The sequence below is a fragment of the Dendropsophus ebraccatus genome, chromosome 2 (genome assembly GCF_027789765.1).
Source record: "Dendropsophus ebraccatus isolate aDenEbr1 chromosome 2, aDenEbr1.pat, whole genome shotgun sequence".
Lineage (NCBI taxonomy): Eukaryota > Metazoa > Chordata > Amphibia > Anura > Hylidae > Dendropsophus > Dendropsophus ebraccatus.
Window position 1 is genome coordinate 44964431 of NC_091455.1, and position 21642 is coordinate 44986072.

Here is a 21642-nt window from a genome sequence, read left to right on the forward strand (position 1 = left end):
AAAATAAATAAAAAATAACATCTAAATAGCTAATACACAATTTAAAATAAAATAAAGTATAAGAAGCCCCAGAACATTCTGTAACACAGACCTTGGAGATTCAAATAATTAGCTGGATGGGTAGGATCACGCGCCTGTGAAAAATTGGTGCTCTAATGCTGAGTGACATTTGTCAAAAGAAAGCACAATCTTGGTTACATGTCCAAGATTATGTGTCGAGCATCACAGTAGCAAACCCAGTATTAGAGCCGAAGATTGGCAATAACATTTTTTTTATCAATTCATTATCAGCAGATGGAATTAAACTGTAGTTAATCCAGAAATATTAACTTTTCTGCAATGCTATAATTTTTTTTTCCTTACAAAAAAAGGAGGAACCAAGACCCTAGACATAAAGGAAATAAGCACTTTACAGTGTAAGCTACAATAGGTTTTCCGAACCTGAATATCATTTTTATTGCAATAAAACATTACACAAGGAAAATGATATCAAGTCATAGAAAATAATGATGATATAATTTATTGGGTACACAAACAATTTAAAACAACACAACAATGACATTAAAGTAAAAATAAAATCAATGTATAAAAAAGACTAAAACACAACAATGACAATAGAGTAAAAATAAAATAAATGTATAAAAAAAGAGTAAAACAACACGACAATGACAATAAAGTAAAAATAAAATCAATATATAAAAAAGGCAAAAACAATCAATTTAAAAATAATCAGAAGACAAATCTACAGAATTCGAATCACATGGGTCTTGTTGTAACAGGCCGAAGGTGATCCCACTCTGCAGGTGGTGACCGTAGAAAAGCAACATCATACATTAACCTGAATTTACTTAATAAAGAAGAGCAAACCTGCAGCAGACATCATCATTAGTTCTGGTGGCTTTTACTTACAGTCATAAGCAAACATATTTTAGGTCCACAGTATAATGACCTCCACCCCTCTCCACAGCAAACAAACAGCATCAGACAATACAAACACTAGGAATTCCCACACCACACCTGTCTTTGTGCAGCTTGAATGTGCAGTTATTTCTGTCCTCGCTGCTTATGTGTTTTTTTTTTTTTTTTTATTCCACTCTCCACTGGATTCTTGAATTGTTCCCTGTAGAATCTTACTGGGAGAAAATACTGCTCTATAAGCGTCAGGAGGAGATAAATGTGAGGGAAGATGTATATCGAGGGCTAGGCTGGTCATCTTTCAGTGTCTTTTTCTACCAGGGGTTCAAAAACCTTCACTCCCCTCACTGATCTTAAAAAAAAAAAAGAATATACGGCAACTTCACTGACAATGAACACACTAAAAAGCTCGGAGAAAAATGAAGTATTTTTTGCTTATTTTTCCTTAGCGATCTTCATTAATAATATACGGTGTAATTAGTGTAATTCATTAGCCTGAAGAAGTATTTAGATGAAGGGTAAACACGGCCCAATTTAACTGATTATTCACTTTTTTTTTCTTAATTCTTAGTTAATACATCAAATCAGAAAGATTCACCTCCTGGCTTCCGGAGGAATATCCTTATGATGTCCTTTAGGTTAGATCCTGGGGCGTCCTCTACGCTTTCATTAACGATGGAATTTTGTCATTAATTATAATTAGGTCTATAAAGCACTTAATGATTCTTAGCTTGACTTGCAAAGCAACAGTATAAGAGTCCATTCTAAGAAGTCTGAAAAATACCATCAACAGAGATTTAGGACAGGTAACCCTTTCATGACCAAGAATTTATTTGCAAAAAAAGTTGACTTTTTTTCTTGTTGCTTGTACCAACATTTTATGGTGCTGTACAGATAATGCCATTGCTCGCATCATGTAAATTTACTAATTCCCCTCTCGGTTAGGACTTTATGATAAGAATTGACCAACACAAAGTAGTATAAAGGAGAGTGAATCTTTAGAGATTAGTACTGGATCCCATACATTTCGGATTTAGATGTGCCCTGAATGCTTCGTGAATACCCCTGCGGAGTACGTAACGGAGTAAAGACTTATGTCATAGGTAGGAGAGTGAGTGGTCAGGCCGAGCTCTCTGCACTAGCCAATGTGGTGAGTGCATATAGCACCTCTGCCTACCTCTTGAATGATAACAGGGGCAGGGATAAAATTAATTCGAACAAAACATTCAGATTTTAACAAAACCAAATTTTGGTAATATTTAGACCAAATTAGATTTGTGCTGATTAGAGATGAGCGAGCTTACTGAAAGTACGGGTTCGCACGAGGTCTACAGCCATCATCTGTATCTATGTTTTCCAGCCAATCATCGGGCAGCATCAACCTTCTCCAGAAAGCGGGATTAAAATGCTGCTTGTTCCGGTTTGTGTGAACCCATACTTTCGGAAAGTTCGCTCATCTCTAGTGCTGATCGCCGATACTTAATCATGACTATATCAAATATCAAAAATCCATCCTACCATCTTTTTCAGCCTGGTGTGCAGGTGCCTATTAGGTGAGAAGTCATTTTGCTTAACTGTCTCCAAAAATGAACAATTAAATGTCTCATGTGGGCCAATGCAAACATGCATTGAATACATTTCCCTTCATTAGATTAGCATTGTCAAAACTGGAGTTATGGATCCACTGTACCACCACTAGCAATGGTGTAAGCCAGGGAGCAGAGTCTAAGGGGCCGCTGGTCTTCACCAGTGCCTACTGCAAGGAAGGATGTGGCAGGAAACCCCCAGGTCGTTACCTCTGGCTTGGTTTGCTAGCGGCGGCTGGCGAGGTGCAGCTGGAGGCATGTAGGCAGGTAGGCTGGGACACAGCAGGACACATGGCTGTTACCACAGGCGGCAGGAAATACGGGCTGGAACCACAGGCGGAAGGAATCACAGGCAGGAAACACAGTCAGCTGGGACAACATGCTACGGGAGGCATGTACAGGCTCCAACACTAGGGTCAGGGCAGACTGGGGTTTTTTTAGGGAGGTGATTAATGCATTTGGTGATTTAAGTGCATACTGCCCCTTTAAATCTCAGAGAGCCGGCGCACGCACCCTAGGAGGGGGGGACAAGAAGAGCAAGCAGGAGTGTGGCAAGGTAGGGGGGGGGGGGCGGAGAACAAGCAGACTTGCCTCCCTGCATTAGGGATGCAGGGTCCGCAGAAGACATAGGGAGAGGAGAGCGGAGGTGGCCGCTGCCTGAAGCACAATTTGCGTCTGCGTCCGTGCCAAGCATGAAGTGGGTTCAAGACCAATCTTATCTAAATACTGTGTCCCCCACGGTCATTGACCTGTGACTGATCTCTTTCGGTAGAGCCTCTCACTTGGCTTTTCCAGTAAAGTCCACTCTGTTCCTGGCCATGTATGTGCAACCACTCTCGACCAAAGTCAAGGATGAGCAGGCAGAGCTGTTTCACTATGTCCCACACACCAATAAAGGCTGCTACAAAACTGCCATGAAAATCCAGACCAGAAATCGACATGCTTCATGTGGTTGAGCCTAGTTAAACCTCATCTGTATCTGTAACTGTAATCATTTGAAGAGCTTCCAAATACAAATCTGCAAAGAGAATGTCCTTTTTTATTCACATGTCCAAAATATCAGTTTGCAATTGTAGACTGATTCACTTTTACTGCCCCTTTTACACCTCCATAGGTGTTACAGGTCCATGCCAGGCCTGTAACATAGTAACATAGTAAATAAGGTTGAAAGAAGACAAGAGTCCATCAGGTTCAACCTAGGAAAATCCTACTGTGTTGATCCAGGAAGGCGAAAAACCCCTATGGGGCAGAAGACAAACGCCCCACCACAGGGAGAAACTCCCCCCCCCTCCCCCGACTGCAATGGCAACCAGAACAATCCCCGGATCAACGTATCACCAGAAATCTAATGCCCATAACTTGTAATATTATATTTTTCAAGAAAAGCATCCAGGCCTCCCTTGAACTTATTTAATGAATCAGCCATGACAACATCATGTGGCAGAGAGTTCCACAGTCTTACCGCTCGTACAGTAAAGAACCCGCGTCGATGCTGATGATGAAATCTTCTTTCCTCTAGACGTAGAGGATGCCCCCTTGTCATTGTTACAGACCTAGGAGTAAAAAGACCACTACAAAGATCTCTGTACTGTCCATTCATATATTTGTACATTGTGATCAGATCGCCCCTAAGACGTCTTTTTTCTAGCGTAAATAACCCCAAGCGTGATAACCTGTCCTGGTACTGTAACCCACCCATTCCCTTAATGACCTTTGTTGCCCTCCTCTGCACCCGCTCTAGTTCAGCTGTGTCCTTCTTATATACCGGTGCCCAAAACTGTACACAGTATTCCATGTGTGGTCTGACCAGTGATTTATAAAGAGGCAAAACTATGTTCTCATCTTTAGCATCTATACCTCTTTTGATGCACCCCATTATTTTATTAGCCTTGGCAGCTGCTGCCTGGCACTGATCACTAAAGTTGAGCTTACTGTCCACCAATACCCCCAGGTCCTTTTCGGAAGTAGTTTTACCCAGTGTTTTATTATTTAGCACATAACTGTACTTATTATTTCTATGGCCCAAATGCATAACCTTACATTTATCCACATTAAACTTCATTTGCCATTTCTCCGCCCAAGCCTCTAGCTTCTCCAAATCCCTCTGTAATATGATATTATCCTCCTCTGTACTGATTACTTTACCCAGTTTAGTATCATCTGCAAAAATGGAGATTCTACTCTGTAGCCCCTCTACAAGATCATTAATAAAAATATTAAAAAGAAGTGGACCCAACACTGTGATCTGTGCAACCACCATTCTAGAGTGGGTCTGTACGATTGCCGATGGCTATAGACGCGCAGTGTCAGACTGGCCCACCAGAGGGCCGGAGGATCCTCCAGTGGGCACCTAGCTTTAGAACCTGCACACACACTGACTGACATGTAGTTTCTCACTGGTTCTTCATTGGTGGGCCCCCAGAATCATTTCCTCTGGTGGGCCCCAGATATCCTAGTCCGACACTGTGGATGCACATCTGTAAAGCTGTCCCTAGCTGCATGTCAACAGCTTCACACAGTACTATGGATGTGTAAATGAGGCCTTTCTCGTATTTCGGTGAGCCAGTACAAAACATGCAAGGCAACTTGTCCACTTGGAATTTAGACTGGGGGCCCCACTTTATGGTTTTGAGAGCTCCCAGTGGTTGCAGAATTTACTACTTGATGTGTCCAGTATAACTGAATAGGAGCCTTCTAACTGAATAGCAGGAAGAAGCAAAGGCTCATCTTGTGTTCACAAGACATAACTGCGTTAGACCCTGCTTGCCTATGTACTATTAACTCACCTACAAAGAAATACTGACCATTAAATTTATCACATCATAATAAAATGTTTATTGATTAAAAACATAATCAAAACATATATATCATGTTAAAGTTAAAACAACAACACAAACGAGGGGCTGCTAACTGCGGGTAAATATTCTGCTGTAAACATGAAACTACAGGAAGTGCAAGTGCCCGATAGCATAATAGTATAAAAATGAATAAATGTAGTCACAGGAAAAGACTCCACAAATACAATAATACCCAGATAGTCTAAGGGGCCTATTCAACGGAGCGATAATCGGCCGATTCACTGGTCAACAAATTTTCAAAAGTTGTTTGGTTCAGAAATAAAATTATCCATTTCATAATGATTTTCATGTGCTGAATTCAAATATCACAAGGAAAAATGTTAATTGGCTCTAGTTTCTATGATATGGAAGAGTTCTCATTTTACTGTTTTGTGAATTGTATAGAATACAGTATAGTAGCCAATATATTTATTACTTCATAAGGAAGCAAGTTTACTGTTCATAAACTTTTGAAATATATTCATAGGAAACTTAGTTCTATCTGAAATCAACTTTTGATCTGTTTTTCCATTGACTTCCATTATAAAAAAAAAAAAGGATCAAAACAGATCCGTTTCTTTTGACGGACACAAAAACGTAGCTGACACTACTTTTGTGTCTGTTAAAAAAACAGATCCGTTTTTCTTTTTATAATGGAAGTCAATGGAAAAACGGATCAAAACGGATGCACACAAATACATCAGTTTTTTGCAAAAAACGGATGACAAAAACAGATTGCAAAAACGCAGTGTGAACCTAGCCTTATCTTGATACATTTTTCCATATTGGTCATTCAAAGATGATGCAATATACCAGTTGATGATGCAATACTGATGATGCAAAATTTTCCCAGTATTGTATAACAGGCTGTGAGAAGTATAGAAAGTACGTCTATATCTTGAAAATTAGAGCCAATTTTAAAATTTGAACATCATTTTCGATCTCAGCACCCCAAAATTAGTTAAGATCAACTGTTTTCATGTCGGAACCTTTTTGGCTGTTGACCAGTGTATCGCTCGGTGGAATAGAGAAAACGATCAGCCGATGATCGTGTCATCGGCTGATCGTTTATTTAGGCTCAAACCTAAAATCATCGGTCACCCACCGTGCATCGCTGTGTACATTACCTAGCAGGGCTTCTCCTCCGCTCCGTCTTCATCCCGGTCCCACGCGCACCAGCAGCTTCGGTGCCGCCTGACTGAGCTGTCAGACCGCTCAGCCAATCACAGGCCGGAGTTGATGCTGCGAGCGGGACCGGGATGAAGACGGAGCGGAGGAGAAGCCCTGCTAGGTAATGTATGCTGCAAGGGCTGCAAGGGCATCGGTAACGATGTCCCTGCAGCCCTCGCTAAACGATCATCGGGCCATGGAATAGGCCCAGTAAACCAGCGCCGATCTAGCTGATTGGAGCTCGTTTACATTATTGATCGGCCTGTGGCATAGGGCCCTAAGAGCCTATACCTATAAGTCAGTGACGGCTTGGTGTCCGCATACAGCCCACGTTTTAGCAACGCCTTTATCGAGGGGTACTGGTTGTCACAGGGTCATGATATATATATATCATCCAGTTTGGATAGGTAGCGAATCGCCACCCAGCACTACAGATGAATTTACTTGAAAATCTTAAAGGGGTTGTCCAGCGAAAATCTTTTTCTTTCAAATCAACTGATATCAGAAAGTTATATAGATTTGTAATTTACTTCTATTAAAGAATCTCATGTCTTCCCATACTTATCAGCTACTGTATGTCCTGGAGGAAATGTTTTATTTTCAGTCTGACACAGTGCTCTCTGCTGACATCTCTGGCCGAGACAGGAACTATGCCTCGGTTTTCAATGAATCCCCATAGAAAAGCTCTCCTGCTCCGGCCACTCGCTCCATAGTGTGCAGGGGGAAGCTCTGATGCGGGCGCACGCTGATGCGCCTGCATCAGAGCTCTGCGGCCGGAAAGATCATCTGGCCAGTACTTAAATACCGGCCGCGATGATCCGGGTACAGACCGGCCGTTCCGTGACCCCGGCCGGTCTGATACGTTGTATGAACATAGCCTAAAAAAAAAATCTTTTGCTCTGGCAGCAATTAAATGTATATATATCTTAGTTGCCTAGCACATAAAAAAAAATCATCCTTCATGATTTAATTCTGCCTCAGTAAAGAAAATAACGCCGTTCAAAAAGAGGGCTGTGAAGTGGCCAAAAAAGAACGTTGTGGGAACATACCCTTGAACAATAAAGCAGTAGCCCTGTCCCCAGCAATGTACCATAACCACTGATGTAAAGCTTAGCATAACTACTACTACCAGGGCATGATAAGAGTTGTAACCCCAGCCTGCGATACACTAATATACATATAATTACTCAGTTGTGCATTTTGTTGTGTTTCCTAACTACTACTATGCTGTTGTGCATCATAGGAATTATATATCTGCTGCATGAAAGTAAAATGTCCACTCATCATTGTAATAAAATAGAAACTTTGCGAACTTGTCTCTGTCAAACAAGACCATTAATCCTGTGACTGATATACTAGACAAGCAAGAAGGACAATCGCATACTAAGCAGTCGCTCACAGCTTGAAAATGGTATAGTGCTGACACTAGCACATGCCACACACACACACACGCACACACACACGACTGGGACTGTACAGGTCACTTCTTGCATTTAGTTTCTATTTTTGAAAAGACCAAATATAGTCCAGAGGGAGCATGGACTGCAATTTCAGAAAAAGGGAGATACCTAGTGGCTGCATGTTTAAAGGGAAACGGACAGCACAGACAAGCACATGCCTGACCTGTCAGTTTCCCATTGGCAATCACACGATCAGTGCATACTTACAGTACCTTTCACACTGCTCTGTAAAAAAAAAAGTTCTTCAACCCCGGGCTGACAGTATGTTTGTGACACTGTCTGTGCCCGCCCCAGTCTTCGGTCGATGATGTATCTTCAGATTGTTGGTCACATCCTTCGTTGCTGGCCACGTTTTTATTTTTTGGTCTATGGGGCTGTGTTAGGTGTAATTTTTTGCGCCATGATCTGATCTGTTGATCACTTTTTATTACAACTTTTCTAGATTTGATGCCAGCAAAAAAGCACACTTTTGAGGGTTTTTTTGCGCTTACGCTATTTATCGAGCGAGTTCAGGAATGGGATAATATAAAAGTTCGGGCGATTACGCATGCAGCGATACCAAATATGTTTATTCATTTATTTATTTTTTTATTTATAAAATGGGAAAAGGGGGTAATTAAAACTTTTATGGGGGGAGGATTTTTTATTTTTTATATGGGGGACTTCTAGTATAACTACATTGATTTCTCATTAAGATTTATGCAGTATATATATATATATATATATATATATATATATATATATATTGTGAGGAACCGGTGACACCAAACACACAGACAGTGAGCCCTAAGCACAGCCCCGCCCACTGCCCCTACCTACTTGCTACTATCCGCCCTAAGATGGCGGCGAGCAACTGGGCGGCGGTCCCTGCACTGGCTAGGTGGAACACAAATACAAGACAAACAGACAAACACAATGAAGAATAGTCCACAATCCGGGTCACAACAGTCGGGCAGCAAAAGTACAAAATCAATATCCAAAGCGTAGTAAGAAAACAGGCAATATGGTCAGGGGCAGGCAGCAAGCAAGGAAGGTCAAAGATACAAAGCAGGAGTCAGGCGATTCAAAGAAACCAATAACCAGCAATGCTATCCCAGACTGAGGAAGTTATATAGGAGGCCAGGGTTCTGATCCAGAACATAATTGGACCATCCCCCTGAACTCCAAGCACAGACACCTGAGAACAAAACAGATCCACTGGCAGGAATACTTGTCAGTCACAGCAGAACCAAAACACAGATTAACCCTGACATAGCCAGACAGAACTCAGCAGGTGAAGTCGGGTGTGTCTCCCAAGGTGAGTAAATAACCAGTGTTCACACACTATAAAACAAAACACAGAAACAGAATGCAAGAAAATCAGCACCTTCTCAGCCGCACGGCTCGAGCCGAGGGGCGCATAATGCTTCGCAAAGATACAATCCTGACAGTACACCCCCCCCCCTTTTATGAGGGGCCTCAGGACCCTCACAGGACTGGACTTGACTTAGAAAATTGCCATCTGACTCCCATTCATCAGAAGAAGAGTCCATGGCATGGAGAACAGGCCTACTGACAGGACGAGCAGAAGAACATGATGAATTCACATCAGAACCAGGCAAATAAGGTACAGCAGAACTAGAAACATTTATTTTGCCGGAGAGTACCTGTGCGCCCAAGTGACCTTCCTGGGAGTCACCTGGACACCAACACCAATGATCTGGGTGCAGGTTTTCTTGCCGCTTGGGACGCTTGTGGCAGAAACTGATGTAATGGCCACTGTCACCACAGTAGTAAAATAGACCGTTGTGTCTCCGGTGTTCTTGCCTGGTCCTGGCGTCCAATTGTCCCAGCTGCATGGGCTCGTCCTCATGAATATCAGGGATAACAACAGAGTTTTTGACAGAATAGGTGACAGGGTGTTTAGAAGAGTCAGAGCCTATTCTCTCCCTATGTCTGTCACGAAGCCTACGGTATATGCGAATAGCCAAATTCATGGCCTGCTTTAGGGTGGAAGGATCTGGATGTCCTGTCCAGGCATCCTTAATGCCATCAGATAACCCCTGCTTAAATTTGCATCTAAGCGCAGGATCATTCCATCTGGATGGAACGCACCACTGTCAGAACTCGGCACAATATTCCTCCACCGGTCGCTTCCCCTGTCTCAAAACTGTCAACTGTCTCTCAGCTGCTGCTGCCCTGTCAGGGTCATCATACAGTAATTCCAATGCAGAGAAAAACTGATCCACAGAAGACAATTCAGTGGCATCTGGAGGCAAAGAAAAGGCCCACTCCTGCGGAGGTCCTTGTAGGAGTGACATAATAATGCCCACTCTCTGGCTCTCATCCCAGGAGGACCGGGGACAAAGTCTGAAAAACAACTTACATCCCTCTCTGAAGATTCGAAAGGCCATTCTCTCGCCTTTGAACCTTTCAGGAAGCTACACTGGAGGTTCTGGGGGAACAGCAGCAGATAGCAGAGCATTTGGCCCAGGAAAGACTCTACCTGCTGCATCCGTTGCGCAAGCTCCAGAACAAGCTGGTTGAGACTTTGCATTTGCTCAACCAGAGCTTTCATGGGTCCATAGCCAGGTGGGGAGAGAGAAGAAAAAAAAAGTAAGGCTGGTTATTCTGTCAGGAACCGGTGACACCAAACACAAAGAGACAGTGAGCCCTAAGCACAGCCCCGCCCACTGCCCCTACCTACTTGCCACTATCTGCCCTAAGATGGCGGCAAGCAACTGGGCGACGGTCCCTGCACTGGCTAGGTGGAACACAAATACAAGACAAACAGACAAACACAATGAAGAATAGTCCACAATCCGGGTCACAACAGTCGGGCAGCAAAAGTACAAAATCAAGATCCAAAAGCGTAGTAAGAAAACAGGCAATATGGTCAGGGGCAGGCAGCAAACAAGGGAGGTCAAAGATACAAAGCAGGAGTCAGGCGATTCAAAGGAACAGAATCCACAAGGAGGCAGAGACAAAGTCAATAACCAGCAATGATATCCCAGACTGAGGTTAGTTATATAGGAGACCAGGGTTCTGATCCAGAACATAATTGGACCATCCCCCTGAACTCCAAGCACAGACACCTGAGAACAAAACAGATCCACTGGCAGGAAGACCTGTCAGTCACAGCAGAACCAAAACACAGATTAACCCTGACATGGCCAGACAGAACTCAGCAGGTGAAGTCGGGTGTGTCTCCCAAGGTGAGCAAATAACCAGTGTTCACACACTATAAAACAAAACACAGAAACAGAATGCAAGAAAATCAGCACCTTCTCGGCCGCACGGCACGAGCTGAGGGGAGCATAATAAACAATTGAAGAAAGAAAGCTGGACACTATAATACAGCGCACACCACTAAATCCAAAGGTATACAAAGTTTATTAGGACAAACACAAAAAACACCACAAAAAGCAACAATAAAATCAATTAAAAAACCACAAAGGTATATGAAAAACTAGGCAGGAGGACAGTATACTCTCCTACTTTACCAAGGAAACAAACATATTAGTAATGCTCCACATGATTAAATATGAAATTCATAAAGTGCATAAAAATGGCCGGCAATATGAAAGGAAAACAAATCTATAAATCCAACGCAATATACCATATAAAGGATCCAAAGTGCTATAGTGCAAGTGAGTAGATAAATTATATAATTATTGTAAACACCAATATGAACCTCTAATATAACAAACAATGCCCAACCATATATGCCACATGAAATAAATTACATAGGAGCAGAAACCCTGGTACAGACCCAACGCGTGTCGTCACACACAGTGACTTCGTCAGGGGACGAAGTCACTGTGTGTGACGACACGCGTTGGGTCTGTACCAGGGTTTCTGCTCCTATGTAATTTATTTCATGTGGCATATATGGTTGGGCATTGTTTGTTATATTAGAGGTTCATATTGGTGTTTACAATAATTATATAATTTATCTACTCACTTTCACTATAGCACTTTGGATCCTTTATATGGTATATTGCGTTGGATTTATAGATTTGTTTTCCTTTCATATTGCCGGCCATTTTTATGCACTTTATGAATTTCATATTTAATCATGTGGAGCATTACTAATATGTTTGTTTCCTTGGTAAAGTAGGAGAGTATACTGTCCTCCTGCCTAGTTTTTCATATACCTTTGTGGTTTTTTAATTGATTTTATTGTTGCTTTTTGTGGTGTTTTTTGTGTTTGTCCTAATAAACTTTGTATACCTTTGGATTTAGTGGTGTGCGCTGTATTATAGTGTCCAGCTTTCTTTCTTCAATTGTTTATAAGGCTGTCTTTTTGGACACTTAGCTGCACCCCTTTGTTATGTAACACCATGGTGAGCTCCCCCATATCTTAGATTGGACTCTGAGGGGAGCATAATGCTTCGCAAAGATACAGTCCTGACATATATATATATATGTATATATTTCATAGCTCAGTCAGATCATTGATCTATTGCTCTCGACTGCTGCAGCCAGGAACAATAGATTGCTGAGCTGGGCTCAGCACCATTACAGGGCAGACCCCCGGCCGAACCAGATGGAGGGACTGCTCCTCCATGATCGCATCGTGGTGGGTTGATCCCCCCCCACTAGACCACCAGATATATGTTAAAGCAGCCATTTAAATGCAGCTGACAGCTTTGACAGCTGCATTTAAATGGCTAACTAGTATGCACATCGATCGGACCATGCCCTCTGAACTTTCCTAGTGGCACCAGGACGTACATTTACAACCTGGGTCGTCTAGGAGTTAATGTTAAACAAAGAAAACTTTCAAAAAATAAATAATGAAACATGTATATTACAAAGCTACTTGCAATCACAATCCCTAATGAGGTATTAAAAATATTGTGCCACACAGACTTGTATGTATTGAGACATAATAGTAGACCGCATACAAGCTCCAGGAAATGCTTTTAAAACAACTACAGTATATTGACATAGAGCAGATTTGTTCAGGTCACCTAAATAAACCTTGCAGAACTCCATGCATGTCCTACAGTACTTTTCACAAATTTGCTGCATGTGAACATGTCCAAATATCCAACCTTGCAGATTAAGTTTCCTTTTTAAATAATATGTAGCAGTAAGGGACAACATTGACAATCTGCTTACACCAGTGGATGTGTTGGGACCTGCAGGGCTTCAAGGCCCTTGTCTTGGCACAAAACAAGGATAAAAACATTTATAAGGACATTTATGAAGACCAGTGTACTTGTATTCCAATATAAAATAAGGCCCGCTCCCAACTGCCTGGTGTAGAATCATGGTAAAGGTCAGGTGAGGGAGGAGTGCGAGAAGAGTTGGAGTCTGCATAAAGGGTTTATCTGGGCCTGGTCTTTGCTGGAGTCCTTTTCTTTATTTCTTCTGGTTACTTGCTGTTTAGACAGTAATTGCCTACTCAGCATACAAATGAGCCACTAAATAGACTTTTCCTGTCCATATAACAAATTACTAGAAGTAGTGAAGGCAAGGACCACATTAGAGACCGGGAGTCTTGAAAAACATTTTCAATGTGGCCCAGCCCACATGGTAAAATACACCTCCTAGCTGCCCAGACGACCCTTACACGAATCGCTAGACGTCGCCGCTGGCATTGCCATCCTGGATTGTAGCCAGAACCTGGATTTTTCATTTAAGGGCCCGTTCACACTACGGAATCTGCACCGAAATTCCATGCCGAACTCCCCTGCGCCAAAATCTGCCTTCTATCTGAATGAGAGGTCTTGCGTGCCTCCCTTTGTGCAAAGAATTGACCGAAGGCAGGGTTTGGCACCGAGTCTGCGCAGGGGGGTTTTAGATGAATTTTTGGCGCCCTTAGACCTGCAATTATCAGTAAATTGCAAGTGCTAGTGGCCGCTGCTAGTGCTTGTAATTCACCATGAATGATGAGATGTATCTGGATTTGTCAATGTTTACAGCCCACAACAATCGGGATCACAAGCACTAGCTAGTGCGTTACTATGCCAGGGTATTTCATTTAATTGCAGACACCAGTTCAATGACCATTCATTGCTGTATTTTTGCACTTTTTGGCACACTTTATTACATCTGCTCGTGGATTTATGTGGCACTGTATATATATATAGCTGCCCATCCTGTAACTATAACATGACTCTATATGTTCATATTCCCTGCATATACAGCAGTTTCGATTTTTGCTCAGCTTGTTTGATATATACTTGGCATATGTTGTTATACATGAGAAAAACTCAGCGGAGCTGAGATATTGCAGGTGGAAATACAGGCTTTTTTCCCCCCACCACGTATTCCGCTGTACGCTTGAAGAATGAGTGGGTTCATTCTTCAGGCGGACGGCGGATCCTGCCAACCTATAGAATGAAGCCCAAGGGACCAGCGGAGATGCACGGGGCCGCGAGCTACGGAATCTGCGGCGGGTGATCCACTGTGACTCTGTAGTGTGGACATAAAATAAACAAGTTAGGTTGGGTTCACACTACGTTTTTGAAATCCGTTTTTTTTTCATCCTTTTTTTGCACAAAACGGATGAAAAAGGATGGAAAAAAATGGATGCATTATAAAAATGGAACAGATGTTTTTTTTTTTTACGAACACAAAATTATGGTCAAATTGTGGTCAAATGGAATTTAATGGAAAAATGGATCAAAACGAATGCACACACATGCATCCCTTTTTCCATCCGTTTTTCATCAGTTTTTTGCGAAAAAGGGATTGCAAAAATGTAGTGTGAATCCAGCCTTAGCAAGTAGAAAGAAAAAAATAACAAATATTTCTATGTAGATATGGTTTTTACCTACTGTACAATATGGTGTATGGAGTCCCAACAATAGGATGCATTAGGCCTTAGTTGTGTTCTTGAGCTAAGAGGCACACAGAATGTCACCCTACATGAGGTTCCTAAGCCTGAACTGACATGTATTGTCAGTACAAGCTTGGCCCCTTTCACATTGCTGTGTAAACATACAGAGCAGATACTGATAATATGGGTCATTAAAAAAAAAATTGCATGTTTTTTGTCTTCTCATTTTGTGCATTTTTGTTTCATATTTTGTTTGAAGTTGCCAGTTTCTTAATATTTTTCCAATTTCAGCCACTGGTTGGTGGAGGGGGCCTGAAACTTGACAACCCTTGAACCTGGAAGTGGCTCCACAGCAGGGACTGGCTAATACAATACTGACAGCGGTGCCTGAGCCCGGAAGGTAAGTGCCAGGTTAAGTTTCCGCCCATCTGACTATTAAGTAAAAAGGACAGGCCAAATAGTAAACTTCCTAAATCTAGGGAACTAGGGTTGTAGCAAAAAAAAGTAAAAATCCATTGGGACATGCTGTGTATGAAACAAACTTAGGCTGTGTTCACATAGTGTATGCAACCGGCTGTTCCGTGACACGGCCGGCACATGGAACGGCCGGGCTCTGAAAAGATAATTCCGGCCGGTACTGCAGTACCAGACAGATGATCTTTGGCGCCGCATTAGAACTCCTCACTGCACGCTATGAAGCTTGCGTCCGGAGCCGCTCACTCCATAGTGTGCACTGAATAGCGGCCGCAGAAAACTGACATGTCAGTTCTTTGCGGTGCAGCGAGAGATCCCGGCCAGAGCGTATACTTTTTGTATACGCTCTGGCGGGAATCCCAAAGAACAATAGGCAACGTATCTTTTCGCAATACGTATTGCTGTTGCCAACTTTAACAATGTCTGTACTTTTATAAAAAGATACGTTGTGTGAACATAGCCTTACTCTGCATAAAAATAAAACTTGCTTACAATAAATAAAATAAAAAAAAACTGGAACATGAACAAAACCCCTTACAGCTCTAAATACATCCCTATATGCCCCTCAGCTGTGTTACCTGACATGTAAGTAATCACTGTGAGCGTTACTTATATGTCTCTAAAAACTGTAAAACTCACTCATCTAGTCATGTAGGCGGCCTGGAGCTCCTAAGTAGTCACAGCTGGTGGGAAATCTTGCCGGCAATTACACCTCCCTGGAAATGTCGGTGCTCAGGGACGGCCCCTCTGTGATTCCAGTGGCTCCTCTACTTTGATTGCCGACAAGATTTCCCGCCAGTTGTGACTACTTAGGAGCTTCGGAATGCCCACATGACTAGATGGGTGAGTTTTACAAAGTAGTTTTTTTGGGACATATAAGTAAAACTCAGAGCGTTTACTTATATGTCCAGAAACAGTGCTGGGGGCATATATGGATGTATTTAGAGCTGTAACAACATTTTTAGCATGATTGGTTCCCTTTAAAGAGGTAGTGTGGAGAATTTCTTGGACAGTTCCTGATACGGACTGAGGTAGCAGCAGAGAGCACTGTGTCAGACTGGAAAGAATTCACTACTTTCTGCAGGACATACAGCAGCTGATAAGTACTGGAAGCCTTGATTTTTTTTTAATTATATTTATTTTTTAAATAGAAATTAATTTTCATTTTAATTTAGTAACTTATAGATCTATATAATTTTCTGTCACTAGTTGATTTGAAAACACTTTTTTGCCTTTAAATGCATTACTGATGCTTAACAATAAGAAACTGAATTAAAATGGATCCATAATACGGATATGCTAATGAACCCCAGCCAGTCAAAGCAGAGAATGGAGAATCAGAGAAGATGCTCCGTGCACAAGCCCTATTGTTATTATTAGGACCTATACATGGAAGTCACCAGACATGCAACGTATCCACAGTAACCCGATCTTCCGGCATCAGTTGCAACTGAACCTGATCTGAGGAGAGAACAATAGTGACAGGTACCTTTTTAGACTATATTTCCAAACGGTGAAATAAAAGCAAAATACACCCGTAATTATTAGGCTGGGTTCAATCCATTTTTCATCCGAATTAAAAAACGGATGGAAAAAAAGGGATGCATGTGTGTGCATCCGTTTTGATCCGTTTTTCCATTGGATTCCATTATATAAAAAAAAAATCAAAACGGATCCGTTTTTTGTTTACGGACACAAAAATTAGGTCGACTACATTTTTGTGTATGTTAAAAAAACGGATCCGTTTTGATCCGTTTTCTTTATAATGGAATTCAATGGAAAAACGTATCAAAATGTATTCACACACATGCATCCGTTGGTTTTCATCCGTTTATCATCCGTTTTTTGCACAAAACGGATTGCTAAAACGTAGTGTGAACCCAGCCTTAGTGAAAAATACAGCTGTCTTTTCAATATAATAATGTGCCCTATTGAAGTTTATGGGAAATTGACCCTCAGTGGACACACGTTAGAGAAAAACAGTACAGGTGTCAAAATAATTAGTCATTATTTACGACCAGTTGTAGCAAAAAAACTGCTGTTTTTTTTTTGTTTGTTTTTTTAAACCTGTTCACACATTATATTATTTTTACTCAAAATGACTATCCTATTTTGGTATTTTACTGTGTGTGAATATAGCCTAAAGACGTGCTCTTCTTCACTTCTGACAAGGTATACAGCTGTAGCTATACGATAGCGAATAATCACAACACATGTATTTTATGTAAATGGTGGCTGCCTAAGGCTAGATCTGTCCATATCATCTAAACCTACTAAAAATAACTGCAATGCTATGTTAAAACCACTTATGTTAAATCACAAAATAACAAAAAAATACAAAGCAGACCATGGGATGTCCTTCAGGAATTTACTTGTGGAGTAAAGGTCTGGGAGAGTCGTCCCACCTTGTCACTGCAGCCAGAAAAGCTAATATGTATCACAGGGGATTAGATACCGGGCTGCTCTAATAGCAGAGTGCTCAGTCCTTGTTGGTTACGTTAAAGTCTTTGGTTGTTCTGCATGTGTTGCTATGTGCAGCCTTTCCTCTAAAAAGCACATAGCCTCTAACTGATATTGGCATTTGTTCTATATGCATTAGTTTTCTGACTAAATCACCATGTTAGAGGCGGTGTTTTTTGTTTTTCATTTATTTTTTTTTCCCTTTTCTCTTTTTCTGCTTTACTGACCACAGCCCCTAGCCATGTTTCTTGGCTATCTTTCCTCATGCAGTTTTATCATTCCACCACAATGGCTTCTGTGATTCGGGTTAATTTTACAAACTTAAACTTGCTTTTTTTTTTTTTCCCCTCAAACAAATAAAAGCCATTTGTCTCCAGTTCTACAGCCAGAGCCATAAGTCATTTTAATTCAAATTCAGAATTTTTTTTTATGAATATCAAACGCCGGGTAAACAGTCCTCGTGGGAATTTCTTTTTTTTTTTTTTTTTTAATAATTCACAGAATCTATGTCATAAAAATGCTTTTCTTCATTCTCCTTCTCTTTCTGGTTATGAAAGCAAATCTGAGGTTTTATCATTTGTTTATATGTGACCTTTATTGGGGAAGGAGAAAAAAAAAATCCTAGTAAAGTGTTCCCTGCATGCATTTTCATCTGTAGCAAGTATACAGCCCTCCCGCCCCCCATTTTTTTTTTTTAAAGTCCTGTTTAAACCATATCTTACTTTAATTCGCTCTGGCAAGAGAAACACCCAAGTTCAATCTTTAGACCTCCATTCAACATAATTTAGCTCAAACTTTTCTAAGAAAAAAGGTTTTCTGGTTTTCATTTTCACTTCATATTCCCAAATAAAAGATCCTTTGTTGTCTACCATTTGATTGGACTTAATGAAAAACACTCCATTTTGACTTAACAGTATTTCCCTTTGAATTTATTATATATAAGGACACTGTCAAAATCGTGCATTTAATCTACCCCCCCCCCTTTTTTTATACTTAAACCAATATTACTATCATATGGTCCATTGAGGTGCCGTAAAAAGAGTATTGGAGAGATGTCAAAAATAAAACGAAAAGTGAAAGTCTAGTCTCATTTTAATATGAAACCAAATACGAAGACTAATGTGCAGATTGGGTACGGTACTTGACTTTAAATACTAACATGTGACAGGGTGCCAACAGCTGAATTGTGCCGTATTGACTAAATGAGGTTCACTGGTTCCTATTGAAGCTAATATCTTCTTTAAACAATTCCGTGTAAATTGCGCGTAGAAAGTCATTGGAAGCTATTCCTCAGGACAGCTACCTGCTGGAGTAAGGAGGACAATCAATAGAGGGAAATAGAGATGAACAGGAGGCTTGGTAACTGCAGAGCGCTTAGTGCTGATACAAGTAATGATGTCAATATTTGGGAATAACACAGCACCGGGATAATAGACAAAAGGAAAGTGCATATGTTAGAAAGTGTTCAAACAGGGACCGAATTAATGCGTAAGTGGCAGATGTTGCCCCGGGCTGCAAAAGACATTATATATTCCAGGTATTGTTATGTTCCAAATGAATCATATCTGCATAGGCTGCTGTTCTTTAAAATGCAATTGGAAAGGTGCTAGGACATTTTTACTATTGCTTGCCTATAGGAAAATCATAGTTTATATTGCAAAAAGGGGAGGGGGGGTCGTCGGAGGGATTAGGAGACAGAGCATTTGTCAAATTATATGCATAATCCTGTAGAAACACAAAATAATTCAATCTGGTACATTCATCTACAGCCTAAATTCGAGGCTGCGTAACAAGGTCTCACATTAGGAGACAAATAAGGCTGTAACAGCGCAATGGATCTTATATAAGATTACCTCTTAAAACATTAATAAGCGACCCATACAAAAAAAGGGCAATAATACGTAGCTCCGGTGGCTGGATGTTAATTTTACACCGACGCGTTTTATTCCCATAATCTCATTTCTCACTTAAAAATAAATAAATAAATAAATGAATGAAAAAAAAAAAATCTAGTCTCTTTTTGGTAATTTAATACAGCAACCGGTTTCTCTTGTGCTGTCAGACAATGCAGTTTTGTTCTTCAGTGCTGGTCTTTCACTTGATGTATTATGACATAGTCTGTCAACATGAACAGATATGTGAAAAGGTGACTGAGGCGCACAACCCGAATAGGCCTCATCTTGAATTCTAAGCATGCGCCTATGTAAGGAAGCAAGTATGTACATATTTACTGTTTTTTTTTTTTTTTTTTAGGTTATTATAATGATGATTCTCATTTCGTCTTAAGAAAAAACAGGTGCAAACTCTCAAGGTTGTCAAGCCAGCTCTGGAAGGCATTTATGCACACATGTCAGATTAATGCAATTATCTTTCTATATCTGTATATATATTTTTGAAGATTTACATTCTGGAATTATCCACACAAAGAAACTTGCTCAACTACTGACCTTGCTCTTTCAGGTTTTTTTTTTTCTTCGTCTTTTGTTTAAAGCCAGCACTTCCATTTTCCTTACTGATATTTTTATTATTGTTTCTGCTTGGCAGCTGTGTTATGAATAAAATGAGATTATAATGATAGCGGGAGAGGTCAGAAACCATCGCTTTAAATCTGTATAATTCTTGGATATGAAGACATATATGTTCCATTCCCATATTTGATTGTGCTCTTTCTGCAATCTATGCTCGTGCCGCTATAGAAAATTAAACAGTTTTATGGCCCCCTCCGAACGCGCCAAGATGCTGCTGACGTAAGACGCGTCCCGACAAATATTTCAATTTTTGAATGGCAACATTTTGTATAACCCCTTTATGTGTATATGATTATAGAATATTCCTCCCCCCCCAATGTCTTTTTTTTTCTTCTCTTCTTAAATAAAATGAGCATTTTTGGTTTAGGGAAAGAATAAAAAAAAATTGAAAGATACTTCAAATAATTTCCTAATCTTGAGCCACTTTCAGCATTTGTCACACATATAGACCAAGAAATTGCCTCCATCTCATTCCAGCTCTGTGTTGAATTAAAAACCTCTGCTGCAAAGAAGTGCATGGTGTTGGGAAAGAATAAATTTACTTCTTTCTTTAGCAATGCACATACATTTCCATACATTTCACATCCTGAGGGAACCTGCAAATGCATTCAATAAACAGAAAACTATAAACTACAGTTCCTGATGAAAAAAAAAAAATCAAGTGGCACAATAGTTCCTATTTACTTCAGGTGAAGAGTTAACCGGATTAAGGATTTTTTTTTTAACGCAAGCAACACTGAAGTTATGGGGCCAACATACAGGAAAAACCAGAATAAAATACAAATATATACAACAAAGTGGTAGTAATTATAGTATTATACAATAATACTATACGCTGCCTTGTGAAAAAAAAATGCAAGGTTCTGTTCATATGACATTTTAACACTGTGTTTGGTGTATGGTGCAGTAAACACTGAATATCTATTCGGTCTATTGACCTGGTGGATGCCATATGCCAAGAAGATGTGTGTCAGCATACCTTTCTTTACTGTATCCAACATAGAGGCATTCTGTAACAACGACATTATATAGTATGGACTACATATACCACAGTATGCCTATACAGTGGGATATGAAACAGCTTTCCATTGGAGGTATACATCAGAAAATACTTTGGACATACCTTTGATGAAGGACTTGATGATTATGAGATGGGAATACCGTCTTAGCCCGGTACACTAGTCTCTATAAATGTATGCAAATGTGTTTAATGAGATGTATAGCTTTGAAAAATACTTGACTCGACTAACGAGTATTCAAGTATTGAAGTGCTCATTCAACACTAAGTGCCATTCAACCTGTCGTCAGTGGCGGAATTGGCCAATGTTAGTATAAAGTGTATGGGGACCTTTAGGGCCCTATTACATAGAAGGATAATCTGCCGAATCAGGCCGATTCGGCAGATTATCGCTCCATGTAATAAAGACAACAATAAGCCGA

The 21642-nt window shown here is 40.7% G+C and overlaps 1 long non-coding RNA gene across 1 annotated transcript in view; it reads left to right on the top strand.

Annotated features, from left to right (window-relative positions):
* The window catches only part of LOC138784402 (uncharacterized), a 61478-nt gene extending 40961 nt beyond the window's left edge, over positions 1-20517 (top strand). The window contains exons 2-3 of the long non-coding RNA XR_011361836.1: positions 15032-15140; positions 19928-20517. This is a non-coding gene — a long non-coding RNA (uncharacterized lncRNA). The remainder of the gene's footprint in view (positions 1-15031; positions 15141-19927) is intronic.
* The last annotated feature ends 1125 nt before the right edge of the window (positions 20518-21642 follow it).